Consider the following 9,529-nt stretch of genomic DNA (forward strand, 5'->3'; position numbering starts at 1 on the left):
GCGCCTCTTCCGCAAGATGAATGGCGCGTCGCTCAATGGTAGAGTCCTCTCTTCGCAACACGATCTCCCAGGTTCCTCTGCTTACGTTTTGTCCTACTCCTGGTGATTGTGGGCATGCCTAAATTATGTGGTCGAGGATACTTCTCGCACCAGTGTTTGTACTGATTGTTGTCCCTAAACTCGGTTAGCACGTGTAACGGCCAGACCGAGTTCATGAAAGCATGAGCCACTTACTCTATACAGGGTCATGTAGGTCTCGAGTTTATGAATAATTGGTTTTTGGGGAGAGGAAATGGCGGACTATATGTCTCATATATCGTTGGACACCTGAATCGCACCGTAAAGGAAGGAAAAAAGGAGGGAGTTGAAGAACAAAGGACGAAATACGTGCCGTAGTGGAGGGCTCTGGAATAGTTTCTACCACCCGGGGATCATTAACTTGCACTGACATTGCACAGCACAAAGGCTCCTTAGCGTGTTGCCTCCATAAATACGGAGCCGCCGACGTCGGGCTCGAACCCAGGAACTCCGGATCAGTAGTCGAGTGCCCTAACCACTACGCCACAGCGGTGTGTTTCTAATTTTGCTGATATCAGATATAGCGGGCGGCTGGGACTCCTGCGTGGCCATACTTTCTCTAGCTGAAAGCTATTTACAGGGTGCTCGCTTCTCCAAATACGCTACAGAAAAGGAACCGAGAAGGGCTGCGTACCCTTATTCTCTAATAGTTTTTTTCAAGAATGTTTACTAAAGTCTCCTTAGCTTGAGCTACGAGCGGGGATTACGCTGGGCGTGACAGAGGACCCACCTGCCCTAATTCCCAACACCTGTCGCCTTTATACTTGTGTCTCTTAAAAGGCTGTCTGGCTCAAGTGGCTGTGATGCCACCGCTTTTATGCGCACTGTGGTTGGCTGCTTAGGCGCAAGCGCAACGGATTTCAAAGGAACAGGACCTATAAGCAAGTACTGAACGTCAGCAGCGCCGACAGGCTATATTGCTATGGTTGAACTTTCACTCCACTTTGCCCGCCGTAAACGTCAATTTGCGCTGCTGGATGTAATTTGGGCACATACACGGATGCGCCCAAGCAATACGCCGAACACCTGCTCCCTGTGAACTACCAAGAAGTTCCTGCTTTAGCATTCAGCATGTTTGCGATCTCCCGCCTATTGCCTACATGAATAATAATAATAATTGGTTTTTGGGGAAAGGAAATGGCGCAGTATCTGTCTCATATACCGTTGGACACCTGAACAGCGCCGTATGGGAAGGGATAAATGAGGGAGTGAAAGAAGAAAGAAAGAAAGGAAGAGGTGCCCGTAGCGGAGGGCTCCGGAATAATTTCGACCACCTGGGGATCTTTAACGTGCACTGACAACGTAGAGCACACGGGAGCCTTAGCGTTTTTCCTCCATAAAAACGCAGCCGCCGCGGTCGGGTTCGAACCCGGGAACTCCGGACAGCAGTCGAGCGCCCTAACCACTGAGCCGCCGCGGCGAGTATTGACTACATGCAAATGTGGCGCTGCTACATGCACTGTTTTCTTGTTGATTTTTGGTTTTAGAGAAACAATAAAGACGCACTAACCGTCTCACACATCTCTGTGGACATCGGAACCGCGCCGTAAGGGAAGGAAAAAAATTAGAGTGATAAAAGGAAGGAAGGAAAAGGTGCCATATTGGAGTTCTCCGGTACGTAATTTAGACCATATGGGGATATTTAACTTGCACTGACATCGCACAATAAACTGGCGCCTTTTGCGTTTCGTCTTTATCGAAATGCTGCTGCCGCGGACCATTCGAACCCGGGTACCTCGGCTCACAAGACGGGCTCTCTGACCACTCAGACAGCGCGGAGGGTATATGCCCTATCTCAGAAATTGTTTCTAAGGTAACCAAATGGCGAAGCTTAAGCCCCTCTATTCGAAAAACTTCTCGAAAAGCAGCTGTTAATTCGGAGTACCAGAGGTCGAACTCTACAGCGGCAGCCATATTTCGAAAGTCTCAACTTGAAAGGCGCATTTTTGTTGTGCGATGTCAGTGCACGTGTTGTTCTGCAGCCGGCAGAAATCACTCTGGAGCCCTCCAGTCTCAGCGGTTAGCGTGCTGGGCTACTGAAACAGAATTCCCGGGTTCGTAGTCGACCGCGGCGGCTGCGTTTCGATGGACGCGAAACGCTAAGGCCCCCTGCGTGCTGTGCGATGTCAGTGCATGTTAAATATCAGCTGGTCGAACTAATTCCGGAGCGCTCACTACAAAATCTCTTTCTGCCTTTCTTCTTTCAGTGCCTCCTTTATCCCTTCCTTTACGGCTTGTTTCATGTGCCCGCCGAGGGGTGAGACACATCCTATGCTATTTCAATTCCCCCAAAACCATTTTTATTTTAAATATTTCTGCAGCGACCTCACATACGTTATGCTTATCGTGATAATACTGATAATTAAATGCAGCATAACCGACGACACAAGTAATAAATAGCTAAACGAAGAAGCATTCTAAAACCTTTATCAGTTGCTCACAAGGGCGTAATGAACACCTGCCAACAAAAGTATACAGTCCAAGGAGGATGCTTATGAGGTAAAAGCAATGAAAGATAACGAGATGGCCCTCCTCAACAAGCCGGATGTAACCACCAGAAGAGGCAACAGTCTCGCGAGGGACACCACACCAGATTTTTGGTTATCAGGCGCACTAGACGTCTCCTAGAGAAGCGAAGAAGTGGGCCTGGAGTCTGACCACAGCTTGATTGGCATCACAAATTGAGGTTCCCGATATTGGGCTGTGCTGGGAAGGGCACGGATCACGGATTGGGACAAGATGAGAAAGGAAAGTTTACCCAAGAACAAGGAAAGGTGTCTGAGGAAGAATCGGGACAAACTGAAACGCAACAGACCTACACCGAATGGGCGAGGGACCAGAATAAGGCCCTCGAAAAATTTACCGAAGAAATCACAACGACGTTGCAGACACCGTACGTGAACGCCAGTCTGATCAACATTTCGGCGGCCCGGCACTCGTTAACGCGGCGGTGGAAACGTCAGGAGACCGCAGAAAGCTGACCAAGCATATAGTAGCCTTGAACAAACAGATCGCCGAGTATGCGGCCAAACTATGTATGGAAAATTGGTCTAAGACCCGCGACGACCTGCAAGGCAATCTCTCGACGGGGAAGACGTGGTGTGTCTTAAGGGATCTGATCGTCCCGCTGAGTAGCAAAACTGAGACCAATCGCAACCTCACCAAAGTATTGCACACGTACAAGGCAGATGGCCGTAGGCTCCTGGAAGACCTGAAGGCGAAGTACCTAACGACAGAAAAAAGCCAGTACCCGGTGCCTTGGAGGTGCGAAGGACTCGACAACGAAGAGCTGCACGGGCCGTTTACCATGAAGGAGCTGTGTAGACCGATAGATGACAGTAACTAAAGAAGTGCACCCGGCAGGGACGCCATAACTTACAAATTACTCGGTAACATGAGCGGTACAGTGGCCCGCGGCCTCGTAGAGCACATCAACGAAGCCTTGGAGAGCTCGCTGTTGCCGAAGGAATGAAAGGACGCTGAGGTCCGCTTCATTCCAATGCCTGGCAAGGCCCTCAAGATAGAGAACATGCGGCCCATCTCCATCACTTCGTGTGTGGGGAAGGTTATGATGCGCACGGTCCTTCGCCGGCTGCAGAAGCACCTCAAATAAACTGATGAGATTGCCGGAGGCGATGTACGGCTTCAGGCAACATCTCACCTCCCAAGGCGTGTTGATCCACCTCTACGAACTGGTCGTCAAGTCTACAATGAGGCACGCGCCGCGCGGGATACTCGCCCTCGACCTGATGGGGAACGTTTGATAACTTGTATCACGTGGGTGTGTTGCAGAGTCTGAACAAGACAAGGTGTGGCCGAAAGACATCCGGCTACATAATACATTTTCTGTCAAACAGAACGGCGACCATCAGGATAGGGAAGGAGAAGCCGGACCCTGTCGAGCTCGGCGATAGGGGCACGCTCAGGGATTGGTCTTGTCGGCCCTGCTCTTCAATCTGGCCCTCTTGCCCGATCTACTCACGCAAATCGAAGGCTTGTACCACGCGTTCTACGCCGACGATATTACGGTGTGGACGACCCGAGCCGAGTCCGATGCCTGGACGGACGAAGCCTTGCAGCGGGCGGCAACAACCGTGCACGAGTACGAACGTGCACGAGTACGAACGTGCACGAGTACTGCTTACCTGGAACTTTATGGTGCTGGGTCACCGGCGATCAGCAAAGTCGGGGCTCCGTGCTGAGGCCTGCCAATGCAGTGCGCTCTGCCAACTTCATACTTCAAGCCCCGATTATTTTTTGACTATGTATATATCTGAATTGATAGGTGGAACGCAAGACACTAATAATGCTGCTGCTGCTGTTGCTGATAGGAAGAAAGAATAGGAAAGTGCACGAGCCTGCCTAATGGCCCAAGCCGAACTATGCTCGCTGCTGCGTGCTGAAAAAAAGAATGAAAGGGTAGGACAGCAAAGAAAGAAAGAAAATGCGCGGGCTAATAAACCCCGCACCGATCTCAGATTCAATGCAATACCGGGCCGACACGTTCCAAAATGCTTCAAGCCAAGCATTCAACCAGAGGCCATGATGATCATCATCATCATCCAGCAGTCGGCATATTCCAAAAATAAGTTTCATATCTTGGGTCCAAGGACCCGCAGCACATATTTAATCAGGTGTCAAACATCATGAATAATACCTCTCTTTTGCACGTTCATTTCTGAGTGGAATTTTATTTAAAAAATTCACTAACGTAATTTTCAAAGAATTTTAAGAAACGTGAGAAACCAATCCAACATTCGTGCTGGAACTTCAACTATGAATAAATTCTTCAATTGCAGATCAGTCTTACACGAGAGACATTCTAAAGTGCATACTTTTTCGTCCATGGACACACAGGGTACCGCCGTGCCTTCCTTCATGAATTGAATAACGTTTTCGGCTCCTTAGTTACAAAGATGCTTCAGGGCGATTAGCGTCCCAAAGCGACTCCGGCTATGAGGGACACCGTGGTGAACGCCTGCGCAAATTTCAACCACTTGGTGTTCTTTAACGCGCACTTATATCGAACAGCACACGAGCCTCTCGAATTACACCACCATGAACTTTGTTCTGCCGCTACTGGAATCGAACCAGCATCTTTCAGGTCAGTAGTTAAGCACCGTATCTACTGAGCAACAGCTGTGTCTGCTTGATTATAGGGAATACAGTCGACTGAAATTTCGTTATTTTGGAACTGCTGTATCTCGACAGATTGTATTCAATTCAACTGAGTGCATTTTCACATGTAACCATAGAGGAGGCTATGCTATAAAGGACCCAAACACGGGTTTTATATGCTGCTCGGCTCCTACTACGCGTAGCATCTCAGTACAAGTGAGGCACGTAAGCCTAAAAACGACCACAGAACAGTGATAGCGTCAAGTATTAAAACGATAGTTCTCCAACAGTTTACATAAGGCACATTACATGAAATACGTTGCGTTAAGTCACGCAGTCACCGGCACCTAGGCCCAGTTTGACTGCAGTGTCACTGATGATATTTACGCCATTAATGTAAATTACGAATAATAGAGCTACCGGCAAGGAACCTTGAGGCAGTCCTCGTATTATTGTGCCTGATTATAACTGTGCGCAGTTGAATGTGACGAGTGGATATCTTAACTGCAAGTAGTCGGTTATAGTTTATGGTCGTTTAACGTTCCATAGCGACTCAGGCTATGAGAGATGCCGTAGTGAAGGGCTCCGGAAATTTCGATCACCTGGGGTTCTTTAACGTGCACTGACATCGCACAGCACGCGGGCCTCTAGAATTTTGCCTCCATCGAAATTTGACCACCGTGGCCGGGATCGAGCCCGCATCTTTTGGGCCAGCAGCCGAGCGCCATAGTCGGTTATCTAGTTGAGTAAATCGCCACTGAATATTGCATGCAGTTTATGCAGCAGCATTTTATGACCGACCGTGTCAAATGCTCTACAATTATCTGCGAAATATTCCTCGGTATGATTGCGTATATTTAGTGCGAAAGCTATGTCGTTAGTAACTTCAATGAGCTGTGCGACAGTGTAAAAACTGGTTCGAAATTGATGTTGGTTCTTTAGTAGAATCTTGTGAAGAGTTCAGTGCTCAACGGCATACATCGAACAAGGCGTTCATGCTTGCGGCAGCAATTGGAAATGAGCGAGATGGGTCTGCAAGTAGCTTTTAGTTGTTTCTGGGCACATTTAAACACGCGGACGACATTGGCATTTTTCCAAGCTTGACGAGCAGTTTTTGTGTTGAGCGATTTTTCTGGAACGGCTGTGTGGTAAAGTTCTTATGACACGGAGTACGTCTAGCATTCAGGCTCGTAACAAAACTGAAGATGCGGTACCAGTCAAAACGCCTCACAAACGCTCCCTCATAATCTAGTTTCAGTCATAGAGATAATAATTATGTATTACGTTATATATAACTAAGAAACTTATTTCTTAGCTATTTTCTGATTAAGTGATAATGAAGTACTCCTTACTGCAAGCTATTGTTTTTTTAAAGATGTTTTGAGATTATAGACATTAGCGTTGTAAATGCAGTATATTATGGAAGACTTAAATATGCATCTAAACACTAATTGGGAGCGTATTCATTTCATATATTCGCGGCTTGGCAGCCTTTTTATCAACCACAGGCACGTATCGATCAAGTGGGGAGTGCGGAAAGCGCAGCATCAGTGATATTTTTTTGCATCTTTACACCACGATACATAATTTTTATTACTTACAGACATATTTAGCTGTATGCAAGGCCTTTAAAGATATCGCATCTCTTCTTTATTACCCCCTTTAGAGGTAACTCTTATTAGGGTCTCTGAAGGAATCGGCAAGAAAGGGTAACCCAATATTCCTATTCTGCATCAAATAGATGCCTGAATCATATTGTCTTGTAGCAGCCATTACTGTCGGACAGATGGCCAACTGCTTAATGCTTTAATGCTTTCTTCAGTGCGGCGAGCGGAAAGCTTTTCAAAATTTTGCATTATTGAAACACACGTTAGTGTTGTTAATAAAGCTCTCTGACTAAGAATGACGGGACATGTGTGGCTTACGGAGAAAAAATCTTATTCGCAAGCTTTCAAGACTGGTTCAAATAATCAAAGTAAGTCAATATATTTAATAGGAAACAAAGCGAAAAAATATCCTGTTTATAGCTTTTATGCGTTGTTAAGTCAAAAAGACAGTGCTGAGTTTAAGAACCCTTTTTGTAAAACGTGTCCTGAGTAAAGAAAATTAAAATCTCACTCGAAAAACTTTGCCCTCACTCGAATTGTAGTGCGTAGATCTACCCGCTACCGTTTTGTGCAAAACTCTATTCGTTACACTGCCGGTGGCACAGATTTATCCAGAACAAAGCGGGTACCTTCAGAAATGCTAGGAAAGCAGCGAATCTCCTCGGCAAGAGTGAAAATGAAAGTTACGGACGGGAATCTCAAATAATCCAACATTCTGAGGGCAGTCGTTCTCCTCGAACTAAAATCATACGAATGAATGTGTTTTGACACAACCGTGTCGCTTGCATCGTATAGAATGAATGGTCACTGCTAGGGATTAGCGGAAAACTCTTTGGTGAGCATGGTTGGTGCAAGATGAGGAGAAAACAAAATCGAAACTAAGTGCAGTTTTTTGGAGATATACCGAATGAAGTTAGTAGTTTAAAAGCGGCCCCAGCAGCTTTTAGGTCCAATATGGAAAGAGTTAAAGGGCTTCTCTGGAAAACTTTGTCCGCCGACGAACTGAACTCAGCGGCGGAGTCAGCAGTGAAGTAGTCGGTACGTCGAGAAAAAGAATGCGCGATCTTCATCTGCTGCGTTCGGTGTAATCAAAGCACCTAAATTACGAGCCTCTGTCCAAGAAAGTTCTGCGTTACGACGCTTCGCATTGCAAGTTCATAAAGGAAGCGATAACATTTACATGTTTTAGATCCGTGCTACTCATGTCCTGTCCTCACAGAGTGGGAATTCGTTTTTTGAATGACTGACCCCGCCGATGTCCTTGTATCACTTGCAGAGGCTGCCAAGAAAAAGCTACAAAAGAAAAGAATCCAGTTGCCAGAGTAAAGTTCTCAGCACAACTCTCTCGCACAACTCAAAGAGAGGGGCGGTGCAATTTAATAATAATAATTGGTTTTTGGGGAAAGGAAATGGCGTAGTATCTGTCTCATATATCTTTGGACACCTGATCCGCGCCGTAAAGGAAGGGATAAAGGCGGGAGTGAAAGAAGAAAGGAAGAATACGTGCCGTAGTGGAGGGCTCCGGAATAATTTCGACCACCTGGGGATCTTTAACGTGCAATGACATCGCACAGCACACGGGCGCCTTAGCGTTTTTCCTCCATAAAAACGCAGCCGCCGCGGTCGGGTTCGAACACGGGAACTCCGGATCAGTAGTCGAGCGCCCTAACCACTGAGCCACTGCTGCGGGGCCGGTGCAATTTGCAGTTGGTGTATTTCGAGCAACAATAAATCTTTCGAGGATCTGCGCTTTTGTAATACTGCGATAAGGCAAAAATTCAAAGTGTGTAACAAGACACAGGAGCCCGCTAGTTTCCTGCTACACTGGCATTGTGTACCAGCTTCTTCCGAGTTGTATCAGCGTGTACATAGGACAGACGGACAGATATCTCAACATAAAGCTCGGGGAGCATGACTCGTCACTCGCTTCAATACGTCTACTCTGGCCCAAGCACTGCAAAGACTGTAGGCAAGTGAACATCAGTTGGAGAGAGAGAAAACCATTATCTAAAAGAACAATTATCAGAAGCTGGCTTTTCGATGACCCCACGCTAGGGGTCCGCTGGCGGCAGCTGACTTGCGGAGTAGCTGGTTGATCCAGGTTTGCGAGTCCTGGTTTTCACTGGTTCTGGTTTTCGTTGGTAAGGGTCGCCTATATGTCGTGTATGCAGGTCAAGCGTTGCGTGTGTTTTTTTCTAACATTTCAAGTATGTGTGATAGAGCGTGGTGCTTGTTGCAGTCATATGAAAACAAAACATGAAATATTCCCGCGTGTTTCAGTGCACCTTCCCATTATCTTCTCTACAAAAACTAAATTGTTTAAAACACCTAACCTCTTCATGTGTACTTACTGCAAGTTCATTCTTGTTCCTCTTTTTTTATTCATTCTTTCACTTTCAGATTTCGGTGCTATCGTTGTGTGTCGGCAATCTTTGAAGTTTTGAGCATTCGCATCATTTGCTTATCGTTGGGACGTGCCCGGAGTTCATTCTGTTGCTAGTGTAGCGTCCGTACTTTCCTTGCCTTGTTTGCGCGCTGTCTGAATGCTGCGTTGTTTGTTCAAGAAGTATCACAGCCATGTGTCTTCAAGCAACCTTCGCCATCGCCGAGCTAAGGTTTTACTGCCACTTTTTTGTATTGCAGCTCGAATTCAGGAAATAGTAACCGTGAAAGGAGTTCCGATTAACTGTACCACTATATAAGAGTTGCTCTGTCCGCCTCTTCTT

The sequence above is a fragment of the Amblyomma americanum genome, chromosome 5 (assembly GCF_052857255.1).
Source record: "Amblyomma americanum isolate KBUSLIRL-KWMA chromosome 5, ASM5285725v1, whole genome shotgun sequence".
In the NCBI taxonomy this organism is placed as follows: domain Eukaryota; kingdom Metazoa; phylum Arthropoda; class Arachnida; order Ixodida; family Ixodidae; genus Amblyomma; species Amblyomma americanum.